Here is an 8,057-nt window from a genome sequence, read left to right on the forward strand (position 1 = left end):
CACTCGGACTTCTGACATGCTGACATGAAATGTCAAGAGAGAGGGGCGGAGTGACGTTTAAGCCAGAGAGAAGATGAAAAGGGGGCATGGCTGCGAAACGCTTGACAGCTGCACGATGCTCTCCATGCAAGGCGTGACCACAGGCTAAAGGACACCTTTCGGCACATCAAGCTCTAAGCACACACCTGGAGGATGCGGGAATTGATCCTGCTACCTCCCACATGCAAAGCAAGCACTGTACCATACAAGCCAACCCCCCTCGCTGGGACTTATGCCTCGGCGTCACCTAGTGCCGCTTGTTCCCCTCTTACCGGGCACAGTTCACTGCCCTTCGTCTGCAAGGCAGTCGTGTAATTGCGGCTTTCTTGACTTATTGATGAAGGTCTGACTGGACGAGCGAATGGCGCCTCTCCCCCATCCTCAAGCTCGCTGACAGATTGAAATGGAAAGGGCTGCTGTGGCTTGTTGGTCTAGTGGTATGATTCTCGCTTAGGGTGCGAGAGGTCCTGGGTTCAACTCCCGGACGAGCCCTCGTGTGCTCTTTTCCTCCTCTTCCACAAGACTGGGAACTGATATCCACATCACTTCGCAGCATCTGCTTATGGCAAACGATGGAATGTGACTAATGACTGAACGAGCCTAGTGAATTCTCATCACGTGGCACAATGAGAGCGTGCAGTCAGCTGTCCAAGGCGGCAACCTCATTGCTCGTTCAAAAGAACACGTACTGAAAACTCATCACCACTATGTCGTAGATGAGCACCCCGATCGCTTGTTGTCATGCGTCCTTACTTGGGAAATGCAGAAGCAAAAACTGCCCTCTCTCAGCCACCGAAACGTGTGCGGCTTCGCCTTGCGCTCTCTGCGCCTCGCATATTTGTGGAGCTGTCTGCTCTTCTTTCTGTTGAAGTAATCAAGTTACGGGGCGTCCTGCAGCCTATGATGTTCTCACTGAGAGCTTTCAAGATTTGAAGGAAAACTACGAGCTTGATGGCTCAAGTCGAACGAATGTGATTGTTAAGCAATCGATGATCAAAAGCACGTCTTCTAACAATTCGTGAGAGTATTATCAGCACTGTTTTCACTCGGATATACTTTTCACTTGCTAAGCTGACAAATTGGACGAGAAAATGCCGGAGACGCACTCAGTGCAGACTGAGGTTGGGAAGGAGGTGTGGCCCTTCAACGCTTGACAACTGAAGGACATTCTCTCCGCAACGGAGGAGCACCTGTCAGAAGTCGCAGAGGCTAAATGAGAGCACCGGGCTCCCGAAGCTCCAAACTCAGACCTGGAGGATGCGGGCATCAATCCCGCTACCTCTCGCATGCTAAGCGAGCGCTCTACCATTTGAGCTAATCCCCCTCGCTTCATGCTTCTCGGCATCATGGCTTACCGCCTCTGCCCCTCTTACCGGGCACCGCCCACTGCCCTTGGTCTGCAAGGCAGTCCTTTCAAGTGCGATGACGACGCTGGGATCTTCGTTGCCTATTGTACGAGCTGAACTTTTGTGCTCTTTCCATCAACTCATCTTGTCATCTTACAGTCTGGGTAATTGGAGACTGCACTGTTCTGCTTCCTAAGGTCATATACGGGTTTTTCGCATGAAGCCGTATTGAACAGTATGTCTCGCATTGTGAACATGTGCACACAGCGGTCCCCCGGGTTCCAGTTAGTGCGTAATTACGCATTGATGAAAAACTAAATTAGCTCACTGAAAGTTTGATGTAGAGAATGTAGAAATTTCCACAAGTTGTGGTCTTTAAAATGCATTTGGTTTGAAGACGTTCTGTGCTTCCATTGTGAAGATATGGACAAAACAATATTTGAGCGTGGTAAAAAAAAGTCATAAAAATGGCAAAGTGAAGGCTGAGAAAGCATTCAAAATGCATTTTATACACAAAGCAAGTGTTTTTGTAACTCTGAGAGATTTCGCGAAAGCACTACATGCGTGCCAAAATCGTTTTTGAACTTCAAGCTAACTTTACCCCGGTCTTAGAGAAAGGACTGCCTTTCACTTCTCTGTGTTTTCTTTCACAGCGCTGTGCACTTTTTCATTGCTCCCGCTTTCAGAGCCTCTGCACAGCACACGACTCGACATCAGGAAGCACATTGAAGTGAAAGCAGAAAGCGCTGCGACATGCACTGTGCAGATCCCGCCACACTAAGAGGTGAGTGGGTCTGTTCGATCACAGCGCTAGGCGAATCCCCAAACAGTGTGCGTGGCAACAAAAAAAGCTGCTCTGGGGACATTCCACGTGTGAGGCTAACGTGATAACCACTACACTATGGAAACAGTGGGAAATTGTGCCTAGTGGCCCAGTGCTGAGCTTCGCCAATGCTATTCAGGGGCTATTCAAGGGCCAATGCTATTCGATGTGAATTGAATGCTATTCAACTCGCCCAATGCTATTCAGGGGTGGAAAAGGGTGGAGCCGTGTGTGTCTTTTGTTCAAAGACACCCCCATCTCAGAGCCGGAAGTACAGGCCTTCCTCCCGCAGGTCCACAAAGATGTTATTTTTTAAGAAGATCCTGCGAAAGTCGGCCATCCGGCTTTCAGCCCTGCAGTAGGCCAGGCTGAGAGAGAAGCAGTCCTTCACCCTGGCAATGTACAGCCTGACAAGGTCTGGCTTCAGGCCATTGTACATCATGAGGTTCCTCCTCTCCCAGACAGCTGTCCTCGTTAGGCTGAGGAGGAGGTTCACTAAAATGGCGTTAACCCCCCTCTCAGACCCGCGGTACCCAAAGAGGAACAGCTCTTTCCAGGGCACCCCGTCAAGAACAGCTCCTCGAACAGAGCGAAACAGGCCATCCAGCAGATCCGTCAAGTACGCCCTGGCTCGAGCTGGGGGAAGATCTTACCCCAGAACACCTCTGAGACCGGCACTCTGAAGCGTTTCGCCACCATCAGCCTGTAGAACATGCTGGTGGTGAACCCCAGGAGGTCCACCCCACGGTCTCCCCACTTCACCCTCAGCTCTGGCCAGGCCGGGCCTGCTGCCCCATCTTGTAGATGGAGCTTCTCCAGCCAACTGTCCGGGAGACCGAGTTTGAGCTGCTCGTAATCCTGACGGATCTTACTGACAGGCAGCTCGTCGTCGACCTCTCGCACAGCGTCGACAATAGCCTGGGTGGGCAGAAATCCGTCCTTTACTTCATAAAGAAGATCCTTGACCTTGGATATGCCAGCCTCGTAGAGCCGCCTGTTCCATCGAGACCCCAGCAGGGGGTCGAGGAACAGAGGCTGTTCCAGAAGCTGGGCCCGGGTCTCCGGCGTGTAGGAGACATGCTGGGACATGAACTACCCCCTCGCCAGCAGGACCTCCCTGTAAAAGGAGGGCAGATGTTATATCAACCCCGGAGTCAGCCTCACCAGGAGGGTCTCCTGCCCCAAGCCCCCGCAAGTCTCGAGGTAGCTTGCCATACCAATCTTCCAAATGCTGACATTATCCAGGTCAAGGAACTTCTTCACTACTTTCAGCCTAAAGCTTTTCAGCTTCAGGCCTACATCACACAGCTTCAGCCCACCCCTGGAGATTTCCCCAATGAGGGTGTCATGAGTGACCCGCGGAGGCGTCCCCTCCCACACGAATCCAACCACCAGTTGCCTAATCTCATTCTCTACCCGTTCAGGAAGAGGCATCACAGACAATGGGTACCACAAGAGGGACAGGCACAGTGTGTTAACGAGCAGGACCCTTCCCTTTAGGGTCAGGGACCTGTGTCTCCACCGATTTAATTGGCCCTCATCTTAATGAGCTTCTCCTTCCACAGGAGAAGCCCAGTGGCCTGCTCATCAGCGTTAATGTAGACGCCAAGGACCTTCAGGTGACCCGTCTCAACCCTGAAAGGGTAGCCGAAGAGCGGGGCAAGGTCTGCCCTCCCCACCGGCATGACCTCAGACTTCTCCAAGTTTACCTTGGCGCCCGAGGCAGCGCAGTAGGCCTGCACCACCTCTAAAATGGCTGAGATCTCCGCCACCTCTGCCAACGTCAGTCTGGTGTCGTCAGCATATTGGTAGATCAATGAGGTGGCGGTGCCCCCAGGCAAGGTCACTGGAAAGAAGCTCGTGAGGGAACCATTCACCTTGACACAGCTCACGATCCCCTTGTACACGAGCCTCACCCAGGAGATGAAGGCCTCGCCGAAACCAAAGCTCTTCAAGACCTCAAACAGGATGGAATGCTCCACCCTGTCGAAGGCCTTCTCCTGGTCCAGTTTCAGGACGTATCCACCCCTCGGCTGCTCCCGCATAAGGTCCACAACATCTCTGATGGAGCACACCGTGTCCGCAATGTCTCTCCACTTGACGCAGTAGGTCTGCGAAGGCGACAGGATCCTGGGCAGAACCTTCCCGAGCCTGAGGGAGAGAACACGAGTTAGGATCTTATAGTCCGTGTTCAACAGGCTGATCGGGCGAAAGTTTTTCAAAAGGGAGGGATCCCCCTGCTTTTTGTAGACAAGAGAGATCACCCCCCTTCTCATAGATGGGGTCAGAGCGCCGGACCTGGCAATCTCCTGGAACACCTCCAGAAGGAGGGGCCCCAGGGACTGCTGAAAGTGTCTGTAGAGCTCGGAGGAGAGCCCGTCCCACCCAGGGCTCTTGTTAGGAGACGAGCCCCGAAGTGCCTCAAGCACTTCCTCCAAGCTCAGCGCACTGTCACAGAGCTCACGATCGCTCTGTGACAGGCGGGTACTCACCCAAGCCAGCATGGCCCGGGTCTGCTGCTCATCCACCCCTTCGGACCAGAACAAGGCGCTATAAAAAGAAAACACCTCATTCCTAACGGCCTCGGGGGCAGAGAGCCGCACACCGTCCTCTCCCACCAGCTCCTCGATGAAGGAGCTGCGCTGCCTCTCCTGCTCCAGGCCGAAAAAGAACCTCGTGCTCTTCTCGCCCTCGGCCAGATACTGGGCTCTGCTGCGCACCCTGGCTCCTCTCCACTTCTCCTCCTCCAGGGCTTGCAGCTCATCCCTCAGCTCCAGCAAGAGCTCGCAGCCCCCGCCGTGATCTGCCAGGAGCCCAAGCTCTGAGGTGATCCGAGCCCGAAGCTCTCTCTCCCGCCTTGGCCTTCTCCCGCCCCTGGGACAGGCCATACGAGATACTGAACTCTTTGATCCCGTACTTGAGATTATCCCACCTGACCAGCTTTTCTGACCTATACAGGGGACACTGCAGCTGCTGCCGGATTAGGTCTTCTATGCCCTGACAGAATGAAGCCTCCCCCAGGAGCGCGTTATTAAAGCACCAGGGGCAGGGGCCCCGGTCCTCCTGTGCCCCTGCTACAGAGAAGTGAAGCACAGCATGGTCGCTCAGGGTCGTGAACACATAGCGCATACGGCTCAGGCACGGGAAGAGACTCATGTGCCCCAGCAACAGGTCGATCCGGCTCTGTCTCAAGACACCTTCAACGACCTGCCGCCGAAAAAAGTCCCTCCGCGCACCATAAGCCTGACACCACGCATCCACGAACCCGTGAGCCTCCGCACTGTGCTCCAGGAAGCTGCGAGCAGCGCTGCTCTTAAAGGTCATCCCAACCGCGACATTGAGCACACTCAGTGCACAGTTAAAATCTCCGACGACCAGCCCTGGCTGCTTGAAGAAGGCGTGCCGCTCAGCTTCCCCATTGGGGGCGTAGATGTTGCTCAGCAGCACGGACTGTCCCAGAAACCCGAGACAGACCTGCAGGAGCCGGCCGTCCGTGTCGCGGTGCAGGAGCCTTACGCTCTCGTACACTCCCCTCCTCACCAGCACGGCCACCCCCCTCCTGCACAGGCTGGAGGCGTTGCTGTAAAACAGCTCCCAGTCCCACTGTGCTCGCACCTCTTGGACACACTCCTCGTCCCAGAAGGTCTCCTGGAGGCAGACAACATCCGTCCGCCCCAGCAGAGCTAACACTGCCCCGAGCTTCGCTCTGTCCCTCAGCCCGTTGGCATTTAAAGAGGCGAAAGATGCCATCACGTATATGGCCAGGAAAGAGTGAAGTTAATTCTCCGGCCCGCACAACAGTTTCCCCGCCCTTTCTGCCACATTCTCATTGCCAACACTTGCTGCTTCCTCCCCACCTCCTGTCTCCGCCACCGCAGAGACATCAAGGATGGGTCTGCGGACAACTCTTGAACTGGGATTGAGGTTGGGCTGAGGCCTGACGTGGTGCCACTGGATCCCGGCCTTCGAGGGCCCAGGCGGTTGTACCCCGGCTCGCCCACTCCTCTCCCCCTCCTCCCTGTCCTCCCTCTCCACCCCATCCATCTCCACCACCTCTCCTTCCCCCTCCATCTTCATGCCCTGTAATTCCCCGTCCTCTGTCCCTGCCCCATCCATCTCCAGACACCCATCCTCCATTCCTTCTTCCACCACTTCCCCTACCTCTCCTCCCACGACCATATCCAACTCCCCTTCCACAGTCTCTGCCAACGGTGCCTGACCGAGTATTGAAGAGGCTCCCTCACCAGGCAGGGCAGTGTCTTGTGGCCGCTGCAGGGCAACCGGGCGCTTCCCCTCAGGCTCCTCTGGTGGTGGTGGTGTCCGTAGGATCTCAGCTGCACCACGCTGCACTGCCGCCTGTTGTGGAGCAACCTTCCTCCGCTTCTCTTGCGGCACAGAGTGGGACGCAGCAGGTCTGTTAGGGCAACGGGGCGCCCCTGCTGGTGGAGATGCTGGCTGGTCCCCGGCTCCTTTCTGCTGCGCTGTACCCAGGATTGGAGGGGCCTCCCTCTGCCTCTCCCCCATCACCGGCTGGGGCGTTGCTGGCTCACTGGGGTCCTGGGGCACCGCTGCTGGCAACTCTCCATGCTCAGCTGCAGCGGCCACCCGTAGTCCATCTTCAATCCCTTCAGCGTTGCGGGCAGCTGCTCCTGCTCCGGCTGGATCTTCCGGCTCCGGCTCGCAGTTGCAGCTCATGAGCGCATGGAGGCAGTCCGGGCACTTGGCAGCGGTGCAGTTCCTGGCGCGGTGGCCGGGCTGTCTGCAGTCATAGCAGAGGAACTCAGGGCAGTCCTTGGCCATGTGCCCCGAGTCCAGGCAGACATGACACACCCTTTGTTGCTGGTCGTGGAGGACCCTGAAGTACTGCCCCCCCTCTGCCGTGGCGAAGCGGGTGCTGTACGGCAACGAGGCTACATGCTCGGGAAAGCGAATCCGAACAAACCTCGTGCCATCAGCAATGGTGGTCCCGGGGTAGTGGCGCATCCTGATGTCCGAAATCACTCTCGCCCCCCAGCTACTCAGCTTCTCCTTGATAGTCTAATCTGAGATATATGCCGGGAGGTGGAAGAAGGACACCACTACCTCCTTCCGCTCCAGCCAGCGGCAGTAACAGGGTGTGGCCTGCACATCCAGCCCCACAGTCACCGTGTCTGCATGTTCCTTTGAGTCCAGAGTCAGTTCAAACTCTTTTGGCGTCTGGGGGCGGCAGGCAAAAAGAGAGCCCTCCCCACAGACGCCGTGCACCGCTGCGATAATAGCACCCGCAGACGGTTTCTCCACGCCGCTCACATCCACCACAACAGTATGCACCCTTGCAAAAACCCGCCGGGGGAGTCGGTCCGAATTCCTCATCCTTCTCTTTCCTACACCACTCTCCTCCTCCACTACAATAACATTCTCTGCCTCCATGTTTTTTCCTTCCATTAAAACACAAACAGGACTCAGAAAGCAACAAAAAAGCAACAAAAAAAACCCCAAAAGTCTCTCCCCTCCCCAAACAGAGCTAGGCTGAAGGGGAGGGCTTCAAAAATCAACCAAAAACACCAAAAAACCACAAAAATCAAAGTCTTACTTAAGGCAAACAAATCCTCTGTTCCTCTTCTTCTTCTCCTTCTTATAGAGAGGACAACTCCGTCACCTCTTTTACGACGCTGCTTTTTTTCCCTTGCGTTTTTCTCTTCTTCCACGTTCTCTCTCTTCACTGAGAATAGAATAAAAAATGCTCACGCTAATACACAAGCACCCGTGTCTCGCCAAAGCTGACAAATAAACAGACGGACAAGCCGCACTGCACGTGTGAACAGGGGAATGAGCGAGCGAGCGGGGATAGGGCGCCTCCTACGCTTAAA

The 8,057-nt window shown here is 55.3% G+C and overlaps 1 non-coding gene across 1 annotated transcript; it reads left to right on the forward strand.

The window, feature by feature from the left end:
• Window positions 1-459: 459 nt before the first annotated feature.
• On the forward strand, window positions 460-531 carry trnap-agg (transfer RNA proline (anticodon AGG)). Its single transcript has one exon. It is a non-coding gene; the product is annotated as a tRNA-Pro (tRNA).
• Window positions 532-8,057: the final 7,526 nt, after the last annotated feature.

The sequence above is a fragment of the Lepisosteus platostomus genome, chromosome 5 (assembly GCF_059453375.1).
Source record: "Lepisosteus platostomus isolate fLepPlt1 chromosome 5, fLepPlt1.hap1, whole genome shotgun sequence".
Classification (NCBI taxonomy): Eukaryota; Metazoa; Chordata; class Actinopteri; order Semionotiformes; family Lepisosteidae; genus Lepisosteus; species Lepisosteus platostomus.